General features: G+C 35.7%; 1 long non-coding RNA gene across 6 annotated transcripts in view; it reads left to right on the plus strand.

Moving 5' to 3' along the window:
* LOC309640423 overlaps positions 1 to 8,515 on the plus strand; it is a 134,023-nt gene extending 125,508 nt beyond the window's left edge. For 2 of the 6 annotated variants that reach the window (XR_014252202.1, XR_014252203.1), the window contains one exon: positions 1,111 to 8,515. This is a non-coding gene — a long non-coding RNA (uncharacterized lncRNA). The remainder of the gene's footprint in view (positions 1 to 1,110) is intronic. The other 4 variants (XR_014252198.1, XR_014252199.1, XR_014252200.1 and 1 more) reach the window with 4 other exon arrangements.
* Positions 8,516 to 17,179: the final 8,664 nt, after the last annotated feature.

A 17,179-nucleotide genomic window follows, 5' to 3' on the forward strand; every position in this document is an offset into this window, starting at 1 on the left:
CTATGATGCTAACTCCTGGGAAAACTTAGGAGGCAAGTATTATTGGAATGAATAGAGTTCCCACTGCTGCAGTTGATCTCTGAGAGAAGACTGATGCATATCTTCTAGCTTTCCATCAATCCAGGATAGCACATCTGCAGTCTAATGACTTGCCTAATGGGGTGACCCAGATTCTTATCCCTGAGGGGTTGAACCCCTGGTTATCATGGTCTCATCAGGCCATGATTGCTTTACATGCCCATATACAACTAAAATGGGGCACAAAGATACCCAAAAATGACCCAGTTCACCATTGTACTAGACACGTCCTACCAGTCGCAACACATAACAGCAGTCATACCTCCTCATGAAGATCAGGATCAATTACACCTGCCAGTACATCTCCTTTCTGTGCCTGCTCTTCTACAGGCACAGGGGACTCAAAATGACCTCATGGCAGCTGCATCTTTAAATTTAGGCAGACTCTTAACTCTATACCTTGGGTACTACTATCCCCACTACTAGCCAAGACCTCTAAACCCACTGAACCTAAACTTCTGGGGACAGGAAACACAACTTTCCCCTAAGTAGTTCACTGGGAGGGATAGTACATGGGGCCACTTCTATTTTCACCCCTTGATTTCTGAAACTATTTATTCTACCTATTGCGGACACATCAATAAATAGTAGTTGTTGGTTTAAGGAGTGTACTGCATCTTAAAGGACAGCCCCATAGTGGATGTCTTGGTGCCCCAGCCAGATCTTGGCTGATAACAAACCACATCTGTCCCGTCACTAGAAAATAGCCCTCAGCCAATGGAGCCACTTGCCCAGGAAGCTATGTACACCTCCATTCTGGGGAAGAGGAGGGAGTAGATTTTAGCCAATGAGTGACTGACACAAGGTACAAAAGGTCATCACGCTTATTCAATATAGAACTAACTCTATGATACAATGTGTGCTCCAGATCTTCCCGATGGGATTAGATTGAAACTAGTCTCCAGCTGAAACCAGAGTCATGCTTAGCTTTTCCCCTCTACCCTATCCAGCTTCAATCAGGGCCTTTCTTCTGAGAATACTCCCTAAATAAATCACTTGAACTGGAGTTTCTTTTTCATGTTTTACCTCTAGGGAACTGTACCAAAGCTAGCACTTCACCCTTGCAAAGCAGCATTTCTATGCATACAATAGATGTGATATTAAGAAGCCAAACCACCACCTGAAAAGCACTGAAGAACACCACTGCCATGAAGAACTATGGAAACAGTAAATAGGTGGGTAACTATATGAGATTGCTTTTTCTTTTAAAAATTCATTAAAAGTTAAATATTTAAAATAAAAATTAATATTAATGTATTATGGTGTTCATAATATATGTAGAAGTAAATCTATCACATCGATATCCCAAAGAATGGAGGAAAGGTAATTGGAATTATACTGTTGTGAGGTTTTTACATTATATATGGTGCAATAATATTAATTCAAATAGACTGATAAGTTAAAGACCTATTGTAATCTCTAAAGCAACCACTAAAAAATAGTACCAAGAGCTATAGCTAAAATCTGTCAGAAGAGCTAGAATGAAATCCTAGAAAGAAAATGATTGTCAGACTAGTTGAAAGCCTAAGACTCAATTGATATTGTTTGAAAAAGACGCATTTTAAATATAAAGACACACACAAGTTGAAAGTAAAAGGATGTAAATAAACATACCATTCAATCACTAAGACTAAGAAATTTAGTGTGACTAAATTATTTCAATAAAAGAAGTATTACCAGAGAAAGGGGGTTATTTTATAATGATAAAAAGATTTATTCATCCGGAAGACATAATTCTAAATGTGTACTCATCTAATTACAGAGCTTAAAAATAAATGAGGCAAAAAAGGACAGAACTAATGGGAAAATAGAAATTAACAATGATAGGTGGAGATTTTAACACCCCTCTCAAAATAATTGATAGAATAACTAGCCAAAACTGTTAGTAAGGATATAAAAGACTCGATCGGTATGCTAAAGGGCACATCAATACATATCCTGCAGACATTAAATAATAATACATAGATGTTATGAACATCTTTATACCAATAAATTTAATAACTTAAATTTGGAAAATGTTTGTAAAATGGAAACATTCCTTGAATAATAAAACTTTCCAAAACTGACAGAAGTAAAAATAAAAAATCTGTATAGCCCTATACCTATTCAAGAAATTGATGTAATTAAACAACTTCTGAAAAAGAAAACTCTAGGTTTAGATGGCTTCACTGTTGAAGTCTATCAAATATCTAAGGAAGAAATACCAATCTTTGCAAGATCTTTTTAAAAACAGAGGAGGTAGATGCTTCCCAATTTGTTTTATGAGGGCAGCAAAACTTGACAAAGAAATTATCAGAAAAAAATATAGAGACCAATATCTCTCATAAATGTAGACACAAAAAAACCTTACAGATTATCAGCAAATTAAATCTACTAGTACACAAAGAGGAGAATATATCATGACCAAATAGAATTGATTCCAAGAAATTTTGAGAAAAAATTTACATGATTATTTCAATAACACAGAAAGTCATTTGATATAGTATACCAGCCATTTATGCTAAAAACCCTTGGCAAACCAGGAAGAGAAGGGAATTTCCTCAACTTGATAAAGGGCATCTTTGAATAACCTACACTAAATATCATATTTAATAGTGATTATTCCCCCTGAGATTGGGAAAAGCAAAAATGTTTAAACTCACCACTTCTATTTAACATTGTACTGGAGATTGTTGCCCATGATAAACCAAGAAAAAGAAGAAAAAGCATCCAAGCTTGCAAAGGAAGATATATAACTATTTGCAGACATCATTGCACACTTAAGTGCAATAATTTACTGTTGTGTTTATGACAAATTAACATCATTGCACAACATCATTGACACTGTTGGACTTCCCTGGTGGTGCAGTTGTTAAGAATCCGCCTGCCAATGCAGGGGACATGGGTTCGAGCCCTGGTCTGGGAAGATCCCACATGCCGCGGAGCAACTAAGCCCATGTGCCACAACTACTGAAACCCCCGCACCACAACAAAGAGTAGCCCCCACTTGCCACAACTAGAGAAAGCCCACGCGCAGCAACAAACACCCAACGAAGCCAAAAATTAATTAATTAATTAATAAAAAAAAAGAATGACACTGTTCTACCTGTTTTCTCTTCCAATAGCAAGAACAATAATAAAACTAATGTTTACTGAGCACCTGTTCTTTGTGAGGCACTATGATAAGTTCTTCACACATGTTAACTAATTTAACCTTCTTAAGAATTCTTTAATACTTCATATCATAGATGTGATTATCTCCTATCTCCATTGTATACATAAGAAAGTTGACGCACAGATTATTGCATCAATATGCTCAATGGCTCACAGGTAGAAACTGGTAGAGACAGTCTATTAATCTGGGCATTCTAAACCAGTCTATTCTAATCACCTAGCTGTGCTAATTTCTACCCTATAGTTACTACTGATTGACTGAACGATAAACAGTTAATTTTTTAGCAATATTAGATTCCACACGGTTGAAAATTCCTGAGGACTTCGACACTAGGAACCAGGTAAGCACATGTAAATCCAAATTAACTTCTCTGGGCATCTGTTTGTGTAACATGGAACTACAAAAGGTATATGTCCATCATTTCTCCAAGTGTTACAGACAGGCTGCCAGTTCCTCAAAGCTGGCAACATTACCAGCAGCTGGTCAATCAGGCTTTAGCAGCATCACTGTGTGATCCACCAGAATACTTTGGATGTTTCCTATTCTCCTTTCCGTTCCTGGGCTCCACTAAAAGTCTCCAGGTGTGCCTGGTTGCCAGGTGTTTTCAAAAAAGGCCCACTATCATCTTCCTTTAACAACCCACGAACTGAACCAAAAGAGAAAAGGACGTAGGCTTGTGGTAAGTTTCTCAGTGGAGGGCATATCAAGATTTACGCTAGAATGGTAGGCATTTTGCCATGTCTGCATGGAGTGTATGCTTACTTGACAGCCAACAAGTTGTAACATACAACAGAATCTTACTTATTAAACTAATCAACACTGTAATCTATAGGTTTATATTTGCCAAAACACTTAAGAATTGGATTTCATGTCATATAGTCAGATTTTATGAAATTTTTGTACTGCTTTGTAATCAAACCAATGCGTTAATTTGCTTTTCTATTACATGTTTGTGTGTAGTACTCATAGTTACCATTGGAAGGCAAGGTAATCGTACTTCCTTTTCAATCTTTTTTTTTCATTTTTTAAAATAATTTACTGTTGTGTTTATGACAATTTGGAGTAAAAGAGAACTCATCAGTCGGACCTAGAAAATATCTTGCAAAGAAAGTTGTTTAATACTCGCATGTTCGCTTTGTTCCAGAGTTAAATTAGGCCAATGTGTCTCTAAATGACCTCCTGCATCAGGGTCGACTCACTGCTCACTTATCAAGTAGCGTCCTGGGTCCCACCTCCATGCCTACTAAATCAGTGTCTTAGCTGAGGATCCCAGGAGTCAACATTTTAGCAAACATTCCAGATGGTTCTTATTTACCCTTAAATTTGGCAACTTCTGCTTTAGGCCTGACAGAGAGGGAAAAATAGCCATCAAACATTTTATTTGTAAGAAGCAATTCCTAAAGTGAATGGAGAATTAAACCGCAGCCAGCAAAAGAAATGTTTCACATCAGCATGGCAGCTTCTCTCTGCAAAGGGCTGCTTACCGGCTTGAAAACAGGATCTGTAAAACCTATAGCACACGATGCCATTATCTTCAACTACACAAAGAGGGTTTTAGATCTGCTACATGAAAGATGTTGTAATAAACCACACAAATGCCACAATGAACTAAAGCAAATGCAATGGGAGAATTTAATACCTACAGATAGAAAACCTCAGTTTGTTTTTAAAGATCCTTTTCATCTCAAGAAGATAGATTTAATCAGCTCTTTTGCAGACGTTATCCCACACCAGACTTGTGCCTGCCTTACTTTAGTTCAAAGGGGACAAAGGTAATTTCTTCTTCTAAACCAAGTTGGGAAGGGGCAGGAACTAAAATAAATGAGCAGCCACCTTTATTTGCATGATCAGATGATGTATAATATAAGAGGCATTTCTATTTTGAAGAAAATGAACGTGGCTCTTATAGAATCCTTAATGCAGTTGAGCTGTGGTTTCTTTTTTTGTTTGTTTTCTTACTTTTTCCATTAAAATGAAAATGAATGAACAAATGAATGAACTAACAAATACTTTTAAATAATTTGATTGAGCATGTTTTATGTATTTCCTGTTCTTTGCATGATTTTTCACCTGTGACTGGAGACTGCCTGAGCATTACAAATGGGCTTCCCCTACCTCCTGAACCCTGGCTGGCCTTGGTAAACCTGACAAGCTAAAGAGCAAGGAAAAGATCTTTGGAAACAGATGGCTTCAAGCAAGACTTTGTCCTTTGAAAGCAACTCACCCCCTAGCTTCCGTAAAAGGCTGGATATCGGTGTGCTACTTTTCTATCCAGGCTATTGTCATCATTGGTAGCAGGCTTTGCACCAGCTTCTTGTCTCACTCTTTGTTCCTCTGAACTCAGCTGGAGAGTAGTCCTCCAATCAGCTCTGCAGAACTATGATGCAAGAGCAGGAAAGAGGCAAACTAATTTCTTCTTGTTACCAAAGCAAGTACATTCACTGAAAACCTATTTAATAAAATGGCCGCACTTGATACAAACTGCAAATGCTTACAAGAAAAGGAGAAGAGGTTTTGAAGTATGTATTAGAATGAAAGGGTCATATCATGAAGTACTGAATGCTAGTAATACTTTTCTTACATATTCTAAATAAAATGGCCACCTCATAGGCCGACCACTTAATTAGCTACTTGGGGGTCAGGTTTAGGTGGTTAAAGAAGTGTGGTAGGAAATAAATAGGCTTTTTGGAGGGATGCCAATAGAAATTAGAAAAGCAGTTCTGGATTCTTCACTTAACTGGCAAGGATTTTCAAATCTGTTCTCATCGATATTATTCATTTCCTCTTCTGCCACACCTGGCACCATTTCAATTCTCTATCATCCTGAATCTTCTTATTTATTATATTGCCCACACAGCAATCACCTGCATTTTCTGTTATCTTCAAATAATTGTCCATTAACTGTCCCCTGAACTTGACATATAGGGTTTACATAGATTGGTATTTGTCTAATCTAATTGCTCTGCTTTATGAGGGAAAACCAAAACAAAGATTTTGGTGCTAACATGTTGACGAAAGCCCCACACCACTTGGAAACTTAGCAATGCTCAAGGAAGGGTATTTTATATAATAAGGTATAAGGCGTAAAACTGGAGACTTACATAGAAAGATTAGTGTTTCTAGGACTAACTGAGGATGAAGGTCACACTTGTTCTCTTGTTAATGCCTGTTATGGTGATGGGGTTGGAGGGTTACTGAAACAAGAGTCTGTACATTGCAATTAGAGAAAGGATGTATAGCTATAAGGCTCATCAAATGTCTTTCCTTGAGCTGATCTTAGAGCTATCCAAAGCCATAATCCCACAATTGCAGGAAGTATGATGGCATTTACAAAAATCTCTTTATAATTTGGACATACTACAACCTCTACCCTCTGTTATCATAGGACTTGAAGGGACACAAATAATAAAGGAATTGAGGTGGGACAATAGCCTGTACAGTTAAAACCAGTAATATCACATTAATATCCATAATGGAGCAGCACAGATGAAACAACCAAGTGTAAAATAAATGGAAGCATACCCTCCAAATCTATAAAGTAAAATATTGATCCATCATTCGAGTATTCATTGAATACCTAATACAATCAGTGCTGTGCTAAATGCTGGGGGGATAGATACATGCGGAGCATAAAATGCTATCCCTGACTTCAAGAAGTTTAGATCCAAAAAGTGTATTGTGACAGTGCATTATTTCTTCTATCATCCCATGGATAATCACCTCCCTTCTTGGTAAGAACTTAACTTGAATGCATCATTTGCACACACTCTCTGCAGGAATTCAGCCTCATGAAGGAAGGCAAAAAGTTCATCTGATTCCCTGTGGCTTGTCTGTTCTGAATTCATTTCACAGGTAATCAAAAGCTTATGCATTTGAAAAAACACACACACACAAACTTGTGCACTGGTAAGAATGCTAAGGGAAATAGATCAGCTGAATATTTGGCTTCTCTACTTTCAACATGTTCTATTTGAAATATGAAATTGTAGTTAAAGACAGTCTCTATAAAACATATCACCAGATACAAATTTGAGATTTAATTTATTATTTTAGCAAAACTGGATAAACCATGCTGAATATTTTTTGCTTCAGTTAGCTTTATGTTCTGATAAAATTTGCCAGAGAAATTCCACTGACCTTTGCTATGTTCACATAAATTCATTATGTTCCTGTGATCAATATTTGTGTTTTATTACATGAATATTCAAGTTAATTTCCATGAATCTCATGATTAACTAAATTTGTATCATCTTTATAATTAATATAAATATGTACATTTTTACATTTCAGCTGACACTAATTTAATTCTTACTGGCAACCTGTCTCTTTCCCACTCTCCCTCTCTCAGTGCTTCTGTGAGACTGGGTTGAGTATTACTCTCTGAGCTCCTAGATTACTATGTATATACTGCTATATAGCATTGATCTGATTACCCTTTAATCATTTTCCCTCTCACTCTGTTTTTCCAAGTTCTATAAGGACAGAGGCCTTGTTTCATTTGTCCTTATTATATCTCTAAGTCTTAGCACACAATTTGTCACAGGATAGGTGTATAATACATATTCATTCAATAATTAAATGATACATCCCCCTGAAAAGATCAAAATTTAGTTGGGCTGGAAGATACGTATGCAACTAACTGTAATGCAAAGCAAAATATGATGAAAGAGTTATTACTTAGAACTTGAGAGATGTATTTGCTCTATCCATTTATAGAGGATCAAATTATTTTTGCAAATACATTACAATCACTAAAAATAAAAAATTTCTGGCAGAATTTCACATAAATAATTGCATAGCACTTTTTTCCTAAGTGTGCTATTTTCCTGATATTTCTTTCCCTTAGAAAATAAACAATGTGTTTGAATTTTTAAATACTGACTTTCTATTTTACAATAGTTTCTTGCATAATTATAATGAACTTAAATTGAAAATCTGTCTTCTGTTTTCTCTCTGACTTTGGGTATATCTGGGGAAAAAGGTGTATATAAACTTGACTGTAAGTAAAACAAAATTATGTCATTTATTTCCAAAAGGAGAAAGAAAGGGAAGGAAGGAAGAGGAAAATAAGAAGGAAAGAAGAAAGGAAGGAAGGAAGGAAGAAGGAAAGAGAAAAGAATGGAAAAAAAATTTTCCAGAGTCATGGAAATGTAACCTCCCTGTATAGAAATAGAACCTTAGTCAAATATTTGCCTGATATTAGTACTTAAGCTCTTCAAAATGGTACTTAATATTTTTTTCACTATGATGATGGTGCTACCAAAATAAGTATAAGTGATTCGTGTTGGTGTTTTTATTTTTTTCAGTATTTACCAAAGAGTGCTGTATTTACAAAGCACAACTGAATATTCAGAAGCTAGGTAATTTTTTAAATCTTGAAAACCTTGCTTATATTTCTGTTTCCATCATAGCAGGGTTCCTATGATTACACAATCTTGTCTGGTTAATTTTAAACCAATGATGGCTAAAAAGGCCAGGGTTTTTTTGCTGTTCCACAAATATGAGTTTAATCCTGAATTTGTTACTATGAGCCATTGGCTCTGTTTTTACAGAAAATAAAAACTTCCTCTTTTTAAAACAAACCAGAAGTAAGATTCTTTTCCAAAAAATGTAGCACTTTATTACTTCAACCTATTGGACTCAAGCCTTCTTTCTTAGGAAAAGTAACTGTGCAAGAGGTGGATGACTCATATTACTGTCATGCCTCAAGTTTCATTTGTTCTTTTGAAGAATTCTTTATAATGGTTACTATTGTCCATGGTCAAAATTCAATTACTTTTTAAAGGAAAACCTTTATTTCTGTTTATCATGAAACTTTCAGCAACACAAACCAATACCAATTAAGTTAAGGTTTGAAACAAATGAAATATAAAAATAATACTTTAAATTTACAAGGATATACATACATATTCTGAGGGGACCTAATTTTTTAAAGGATTTGTCATTTGAGGGGATTTTCTGCTGAGTGATAGGAGCTTTGGCTTCAAATCTTGACTACAATAATGACTAGTTATGGAACCTCAGTAAAGTGACTTACTGTTTTTAAGCCTCAGTATCTTCATCTATAAAATAGTCATGATAATACAATTACCTCATAGGGAGAGATGTTGGGGGAGATAACATTAATATGTAAAAATATTTTAACTCATGATTGCCACATGATTACCTAACAAGGATTCAATAAAACGGCAGTAATTTTTATCAACATTATTATTATTATTATTTCCAATTGATGGCTTTAGATTTGAATGCTGTTTGCCTTATATATGTGTATATGTGTGTATGTATATATATATATATATATATATATATATATAAAATTATGTAAATTCCAACTATGAATACCTATGTCTTAGGTTGGTTTCCTTAAAAGTAGACCGTGGGGCAAGAATTTTAGTGTAAGTAGTTTATTTGGGAGATGATTTCAGGAAGCCTCAGTAAGAGAGAGGGAAACTGAGACAAAGGGGAAGAAAGAGGAGGGATCTTGAAAATGTTAACCAAAACACATACGAGCTTTAATCTGCAAACCCTGAGACAGTCTTCAAGTTAGCCTTAGCATATACAAGATCCAGACTATGATCTTAAGGTGCAGTTTAGCAGACTAAAGAAATGACTGAAAAGAACAAGTTTATCTCTTCTTCAGAGATATTATTCTAGGATTGGTCTCTTCTTAAAACCTTACCTAAAGAAGCAGTGTTACAAAAAATTTAACAATAGCATCTACTAACTACGAACGTGTCACATTTTCCATTCTTGTTTGATTATTGTTTAGTATACAGGAAGCATTAGGATAATCTTTCTGAAAGGCTGTTTAAATACGGAAGCTGATCCCTGTAACCAGTTACTTTTCACACTAAAGCTTAAGAGATAAGTATCACTCTTGTGCTCTGCTATTCACATGCAAAATATGTTTTCTTATCATAATTATCACCTTCCTTATTTATAGAAAACCTGTAACTTTGTGAATAACAATCTACTTTGTCAGTTTTCTATAAATATAATAATAATTATTATTAAAACCGGTGGATAAATTTTGAACATAGCTGAGATAATAAACAGGGATGCCATTTACATGCCAAAAATGCAGAGGGAGAAAGTATACAATAAAAAGGCTGTAATCATGATCTATTTGTTGAATCCAGCCCATAATTTCCAGTGTCAGAATTCTATATCCATATGGTTCATGATAATACTCACTTGGTTAAATTGCATGCATTAAAAAAAAAACTACCAAAACAAACAAACAACTCTAGGATAACTGAATGACTAAGCACAGGTCTGAAATGATGGAGTTCAAATTATTTCCTCTATTTAAGGGAGCAGCACTTAGGCTAAACTATGAGATAGTGCTTTTGGAATGTTGATAGCCTTCTCTTTAAAAAGTATTTGAAGGAATTTCATGTCTCCAGAAATTTATCTTATGTAACATCTTTGAATCTGGAAACGTGGATTTTACTGTTGGTCCCACCATTGGTTTAGAAACAGCAGTCTAGACGCATGTTTCCCTTCTCTCCTTTCTTATCCATCCTATTTTACAGAGTTTTTGGTAAAGGCAAAGTATAGGTAAACCTACTCATCAGTCTCATTTTTAATAAATAAAAATTCAATAACTAAGTAGACTTTCACATTAAAGTATGTTGAATGCATACATGAGTAATGTTCATTTAAAGATCAATTTTTTTTCAGGCTTACTGATTTCTGATTTTTATAACTGATTGACTCAAACAGGCTATGACCTGGTATTACTGTTTTCTATGAGGAACTTTTCACTCACTATTCTTCACCCTTAGGTTTCTGCTACTATTCATTCACCAAATATGTTTTAGCATATACATCAGCTACTGTTACAGCTGCTGGGAATGCAGGAGTGAATAAAATTTATACAGTAAAATTGAATAAAACAGTTTGTCCTGGAGCTTATGTGTTGATTCAATCCTCCAAGATTCCAATAAGTTCCAATTTATTGTTAAATTAGAGTAATTTCACCAGGAATAGTGAATTCTTTGACTTGCAGATGACAAAGAATAAACAAGTATTTTGGAAAGGAAGGTAATTTATAAAGTGACGAAAACACACATTTCTTGATTATGCACATTTCTTGATTATTCATGATCCAGGAATGAGGACCGTGTTTGACCACATGTTCTACATAACTCAAGAATTAGTACACATGCACAAATCATCTACTCTCTCATCATCAATACTTCTTTACTCTTTTCCCTTAGCATGTAAATATGCTCAGATTTTTCCAATATTTAAAAAAAGAAGACTCACCATGGTTTGCCTCCCTCTCAATCTACTACTTTCTCTCTTTTAAGCATATTTAGAAAAGGAACTTCCCACTTATTTTCAGCCCTCACCTCTTATTGCCCTTCAATTTGCTGTAACCCTCCCTAATTCGTAACTCCTGATGTAAAAGCAAAGGTAATTTTAATTTTGTCTCCCAAGGGTAACTAAAATTAATTCAGGGTAATTTCCCCTGCTCGTAGAAGAAAACCTTGGCCAATTCTATGGCTTCTCTGCTTAATATTAAGTAATAGATGCCCCTGCTGTCAGTTTATGTCTCAAACTCAGTCTCTATTCAATAATTAGAATGTCTTGTCCACGATATTAATCAAAACTCCAAATATGATTTTAGCATTAAGCATTCCCTCCCCCAGGTAGGGCCTGCTTCAGGCCCTCTTCTTTCCTACTTTGTGCCTGAATGGGAGGAGGGAGGAGTTGATAGGAAAGAGGAAAGATGATAGGAAAAGTCTTAATTAAACAAAAGTGAAGATGATTAATTTTTAGAAAATTATAAGTATTTAAAATATACCCAAATATTTCTTTGGAGAGCATGTGCCTGACCCCCTCCAAAATTTAAAATAGGTTGCCCCTGTTATTCCCTCTTATATAATCTAGTTCTTCTCCTTCACATTATTTATTACTATTCATAAGATTATATGTTTTAATTACTAGGTATGTGTTTTTTTCATGTCTGTGTTTCTCACCCAAATTGACTTGATGTTAAGGCATGTCCATTGTGTTCCCCACTCTTTACTCAGGGCCTAGCACAGTGTATAATGCACCATAAGTGTTCAGTATATATTAATTGAATATGTGAAGACACAGTCAAAGTAACATGGATAGAATTCATTTTTCTAAGATGAATTAGAATTCTGCTTAGAAACTGTCAGCGCCTCTGCATCATCCTAGTAAACAGCAGTCATTACACTATTAACATGAAGTTCTACAATCCAAAGTTTGTTCTCAGTTTTAGTGTTATCCACATTAACTCTTAGTATTCATTTAGAATTCACTTTTCATTATTCAAACTCCTTTCCATTTCTGCTTTGTTAATCATGCTACACATATTTTACTTGCAATGTGTCTCAAATCAGTTTTTAGAAGGAAGCAGGAAGGAAAAGATGAGAAAGGGAAAGAGGGAAATGGACTATTATTGATTATAGTGGAAGTATGAAACTGCACCATCCTTAACTCTTGAGAACAGCTCACCAAGCAAGCTGCCATGAATCCAAATGTTAATTATACAGCTAACTAATAAAAGACATTTGCTTGATGTTTTACAATTTATAAAGTACTTTCACCATATATACTCTCATACCTAATGTTCACAACAACCCCAAGGGACAGTTAATATGTGGATTTTGGTCCACATTTCAAATATGGATCAATTCAGGCTCAGAGAAACTGCATGACTTGCTCAAGTTCTCACAGCTATTGGGTTGGTCAAGATACGACTCAGATATAGATCAGCTTTGCCAAGTTCATTGCTCTTTATAGAATACCATTGCACTTCCTTCGACAGTGAAATTTCTGTGTGTAATTGAAAAAACAAAACTTAACTAAGAATGGCGTTTTAATTAGTATTTCTTTTAGGGGAACAAGTAATAAATAGGATCTGCTTATCACATTAAATACCAAGAGGAGTCCATTTCCATGTACCCATAGCTTTGAGCTTATTCAAGCTACATTGAGATACTGAAACAAGTTCTACCAGGCATTTCTGAAATAAAGTGATGGAGTTTTTTGAATTCTGCATTTTATCAGATGCAGGTATAGTATTTTATATAGTGCTTGTCAAGTGAAAATATCTAAAGCAGATCATTGTTTAATTACAATGAAAGCCGAAGTAAACAACAGGAGTGATTTCTGAAAATCTAACCACTGAACACCACACCCTTTGGCAACTCTCCTAAGACTCACAAGAAGACAACAGGGTAGATTTTGTTAAGAGAAAATTTAAAAATAAGCATTAAGTTCTGTGCCAAGACGTGGCAAAAGATAGAATCCTGATGAAAACTAATGAATAAACGTACTTAAACTAATGTAAGGGAACCTTCTTTTGTTTTTTTCATTTTTGGCCGTGTTTTAGCCAACAGTTTCCTGTGTTTCATGATTACCATGTGAAAGGTATGGTTCTAAACAGAAAAGAACTTTCAATTCAGTCCAATGTAATATTTTTTAAAAGCATAAACTTGAAGTCATATAAATGTGAATTTGAATCCCACCTGCTAATTATTACTATTATCTATGAGAATGAAAACAAACTACTTAAACTTTTTGATAACAGGACATAAAGGACTACTGTCAGCATTAAACAAGATGTCATATTCATCTATTCATTGTTTCATTTAGAGCTTACTTTGTGTCAGGCACTGTCCAAAGCACCCAAGATACAGTAGTGAACAAAACAAAATGCCTGTCCACCTAGCTTCCATTCTAGTAGGCGTGAAATAAGAAAGTGCATACCATAATGCACGATACATAAAAGGTACACAAGAAGCACTGACTTTCTTTTTCTGTTCCCTATATCACTCCACCTGAAATCCTTGGTCCTTTGTTAACAGTAATTGTATGGATTAGGCCAACAATACTTAAGCAGTACTGACAGCAGCTACCTCTGAAAGTGGAATAAAGGGTCTATTAAAAATAATAGTGGTAAAAAAAAATAATAGTGGCTAAAGTGTGTTTAAAATGAGTCCCACTCAGCCAAGTAACTGCTTATTCCTTACATTTGCTGAATGTTTGGAGATCAAGAAATCAAAACAAAAAAATAAGAAATGGCCCTGGATATATGTATATGTATAACTGCTTCACTTTGCTGTACACCTGAAACTAACATAACATTGTAAATCAACTATACTCCAATAAAAATTTAAAAAAAAAATAAGAAATGGCCCACAGAATGGCCCACAGAATGACTAAATCCATCACCCAGGTTTGATTAGCCTGGTCATCTACATGAACTAAGGGACCATACTTGAAGAGAATAAAGGTTAGTCCAAAATTGTCATTAATTTCATCCATTTACTCTTTTATATGAATATGAGTCAGGCTATTTCCAGGAATCAGTTACCAAATGTACTCATCCACACGCTGCTGAGGGAAGGAAAGAAAAACAAAGGAGAAGTCGCTATAGATGTTATAAAGAAAGAAGAGTCAGAATTTGGCAGCTACTTGAAGACATGAAGAAAAGAAAAAGGAAAAATCATATAAATTTCGAGAATCTTGAGCTTGTCGTCTAAGGGTGGGTTTATTTTTATACTCCTACAGGGAAATTAAGAGACAAGAAAAAAGACTCTGGTAACCTTAGTATTGCATGAATGGTTGCATTAAACATCACTGAAAAAGGACAAGGAAATCTACAAGTTGAACTGCAAAGATGTGAAAACAAAAGGAAAACTTCTGCCATTAACTTAAAATCAGCAATCAAAGCATAAGAAACAAAATCTGCGGTGTGTGGTCACTCACATTAACCAAATTAAAGTATGGTGGGTCTAGTAATTATCTTAAAGACTGATTTTAATTGTTGCAATCAACTTGATACAGTTTGAATTATTAAACATTTAAAATGTCTCAAAACTTAAATCAATATTATTTTGGCTGATTTGATTGTATAATATCCAGATGTAAACCCAGAAAGTAAACCAAGTAAAAGGAAGATGTGCGATTAAGGAATGGGACAGAATAAGGAAAGAGGCCATTAGAATATCCAGGATGATGGGGAAATATCCCAGGATGGCAGTCCAGTAGCAGACTTAGAGAACCATTAATCTGTTTTGAGCAGGAGGACAGAAGGCTCCAAGATAGATGTGTCTAAGAAGAATGCAGTGTTAAAATACCTGCTCTGTTTATTAGTTTGAATGATTTGGGGAGGTCATTTGTCAAGAGATACAAGGGAAAGTAAACAATTGGAATGAGATAATAACTAAATCCACAGAAAAGAGAGGTTGTACCATAGTTCACAATACAGCTCACCTTTTAAAGTGTTTACACAGAAATAATAAACACTAAAGATTTGCCTTGCTCTAATTAGCTATATTGAGAGGACAGGAAGAGATGAATGTGTGTGTTAATGGTCGGGGGCAGTTGGAAGTGGAGTGGGGATTTAAAAGACCTAATTCTCATCCTTCATATTGGGAAATATCTACAACTGAAAAACCAAAAGTGTTAATTTAAGAATACTACTTAGAGATTTAGGGGCATGTAAAGAATAAACGGTGGCGGGGAACAGAGGAACAAGAAAAGGGAGCAAGAAGAAGCCTTGTAGGGGCTTCCCTGGTGGCGCAGTGGTTGAGAGTCTGCCTGCCAATGCAGGGGACACGGGTTCGAGCCCGGGTCTGGGAAGATCCCACATGCCACGGAGCAACTAGGCCCGTGAGCCACAACTACTGAGCCTGCGCGTCTGGAGCTTGTGCTCCGCAACAAGAGAGGCTGTGATAGTGAGAGGCCAGCGCATCGCGATGAAGAGTGGCCCCCATTTGCCGTAACTAGAGAGCCCTCGCACAGAAACGAAGACCCAACACAGCCATAAAAAAATAAATAAATAAATAAATGGATCATCACGTTAAAAAAAAAAAAAAGAAGCTTTGTAGACCTGTTTAACTTTCTAAACAATATGCAAATATAATTTTTAACAATTAAAATCAGAAACAAAAGCAAAGACCACGGCACTTTAAAGACTTTACCACCATTGCTGTAGAGCTTATCAAAGTAAGGCAAAAATGAAAATCTAACATAATCTGGTGAGTATAATATCTAAAGCTGAGTTTATAGAAACACTGTTGTCTGAAGGCACAGTTTCCTAAGATGCTCTTCACTGAATTTTAAGCAATGCTATTAGATCATGAAAGTCTACAATGTAAGTCTACTATCTAGCCCTAAAATAACACACAGTGATAAGTACACGTGTCATTTTGTGATGCACATTCTTATTTTAAGATAGATGTTGCAAAAGGAAAGAGAGAGCGTGAAGTTTTAAAAGTTTATTATATCAGAGCCAACAAAGAGATTGAGCAACTCCATTCTATCTTTCTCTTAAGCTGTCCACTGTCCCAAAACTATAAATGAGTCTAACCCATAATATGTGTACTTTTCCCACTACCCCAAACCCTGAAAAAGTACCAAACCTACCCTCCCAGACATACCTACATCCACACACAAATCTGCTCAAAAGAAGACACTTCTGGGGACTTCCCTGGTGGCGCAGTGGTTAAGAATCCGCCTGCCAATGCAGGGGACACGGGTTCAAGCCCTGGTCCGGGAAGATCCCACGTGCAGCAGAGTAACTAAGCCCGTGAGGCACAACTGCTGAGCCTGCGTTCTAAAGCCCGCGAGTCACAACTACTGAAACCCACGCACCTAGAGCCCAAGCTCCGCAACAAGAGAAGCCACCGCAATGAGACGCCCGCACACCGCAACGAAGAGTAGCCCCCCCTCGCTGCAACTAGAGAAAGCCCACACGCAGCAGTGAAAACCCAACGCAGTCAAAAATAAATTAAATAAATAAATGAAAAATTTTTAAAAAAAGAAGACTTCTGTTATGTATAATTGTCGATGATCCTCCTGAGATGAGATGGAGAGACATGATAATGAGTAAATAAATATTCCAAAGAGGTCTGCTACCCTCTCATTCTATCAGTACCTGCTTAGAAACTATCTGCA

The sequence above is a fragment of the Balaenoptera physalus genome, assembly GCF_965194825.1.
Source record: "Balaenoptera physalus genome assembly, chromosome: 13".
NCBI lineage: Eukaryota > Metazoa > Chordata > Mammalia > Artiodactyla > Balaenopteridae > Balaenoptera > Balaenoptera physalus.